This window comes from Bidens hawaiensis, unplaced genomic scaffold (assembly GCF_021521415.1).
Source record: "Bidens hawaiensis isolate Kalapana, Puna unplaced genomic scaffold, B.hawaiensis_p1.1 tig00031131_1, whole genome shotgun sequence".
Classification (NCBI taxonomy): Eukaryota; Viridiplantae; Streptophyta; class Magnoliopsida; order Asterales; family Asteraceae; genus Bidens; species Bidens hawaiensis.
In genome coordinates, this window is record NW_027495225.1 from 84,584 (window position 1) to 86,616 (window position 2,033).

Genomic DNA, 2,033 nt, shown 5'->3' on the forward strand with positions numbered 1-2,033 from the left:
GGGGGTGGCAGGCATCCCATAGACCAAAAGTAGAAATAATTTTTTATTTGTTTTTTCTAAGTTTTTTCATTAAATAACTAAAAATAAAAAGAAGTTATATTAGCTAGCTAAAAGCCTAAAACAATAATTTGTATGACAGTGTTGTTTCTGAATTTGACAAACCAAATTTTAAGGGGAACTTCGAGTTGCGACGGGATATAAAGTCGTTTATTACAGACCCACTTCACTTGAAAATACGAAGTCAGCATTGCCTTCGGTCACCACTCATCATCCTTTCTACAACGACCAATAACTTTCATAAACTATTAAGAAAACCCTCATGTTGCAATGGGTGAGCCAAGTAGAACCAATGTCACACCACTGAAATCGACCACCAACACCATAAAAGCTCGTTTAGAAGTTTTTTGTTTAAATTTGAAAGATGGAAGAGGGGGTGTGAATGATACAATTATTTTAAAAGGGCAGAAACACATAGGATTAAGTATTTTAGTGAATTATCATAAATGGCGAATTTCATAATTAGTGTTTCAAATGATTAAAATGAAAAGGCAGGTAAACGAGCAACAAGTTGCGTTGCAACCCTCTTTTTGGATAGCAAACCCAATCTTGAACTAAACATGTATTAATTTAAACTAAACATAACACCCTTCATTGACTACTGAACACTAACATGACACGTTTAACTAAAAGACCTTTAGCATACCGATACTAAAGTGTTGAATAACATTTTGTATTTTCAAATGATGGGCATTCAACTCCCATGGTTGTAAAAAATGTGTAATTGAGGAATAGAGTTACATAATGTGTGAGTTACCATTCCTAAAAAAAATGTTTCGTTTACATTAACACTAACAGTATTGACATGTCTAATGAGCGGTTACACAACACGACATGTATAACATGATTAAACACAATCAATCCAATAACATGTTTCACACAATTACTTAAAAAGGTTACCAAACAAGCCAAGTGAGTTAAGCGTTTTAGACACATATTTAACCGTGACATTAAGTTGTCAACTCATTTATAACTAACTTGTTTAATTTGTTGCCGATTTGTTTAATATTAACGGGTCGTGTCATAAAGTATCAGTCAAATTATTTTATCATTATTTAATATTAACTTTTAACCCAATTAATTTGTTACAAGTTAACATTGAAATATTCTACTCATTTATAACCGTGACATTAAGTTGTCAACTCATTTTTAACTAACTTGTTTAATTTGTTGCCGATTTGTTTAATATTAACGGGTCGTGTCATAAAGTATCAGTCAAATTATTTTATCATTATTTAATATTAACTTTTAACCCAATTAATTTGTTACAAGTTAACATTGAAATATTCAGTAGAATATATCATTACCCTTGACTCCTTGACCCGACCCCCTTTGAATATCTAAATATGAATTATTAATATTTCTTGACAAACATTATAAAGCAAATACATACGGACAATATGTCACTTCTGGAAATAAAGACATGTGATGAACACGTGGACTAGGTTCCTGAAGAAACACTAAGTGACCCCGGCAGATTACGGATAATCTGGAGGTTAAGTAGATGTTTCCCACGAGGGTTAGGTCTGGCAAAGGCGGTTGTTCTTCTGATGACCTGCAAAACAGACACCGTGAGCTCGTCACTGAGAAGGGGGGGTTCCTCCTTGTGACCACCCTCCGGCGTGAGAATCAGACTAGATTGCTCTTAATATAAGTGTATATTAAGAGAAATAGCTAGAGCAGATATGTGAGTATGAGATAGTATATGATAAGATGTGATGATACCGTTCCAAGGTGTTGGAGTATTTATAGCCGAATGTAGGTTTCCAAGCAGGTATATTCCTTTTCTACCAACTGTGGGCTACGCACGTGCCATGCTGGTGGTTGGTGGGTAGGCAGCGGCTGATAGTGACATGGCCGGCTGTGTACTATTCCTTTTCCACCAACTGCAGGCTATGTACGTGCCACGATGAGGGTTGGTAAGTAGGCAGCGGCTGATAGTGACATTAAGTACTAGAGCGTGCTGCTCGTCGTAC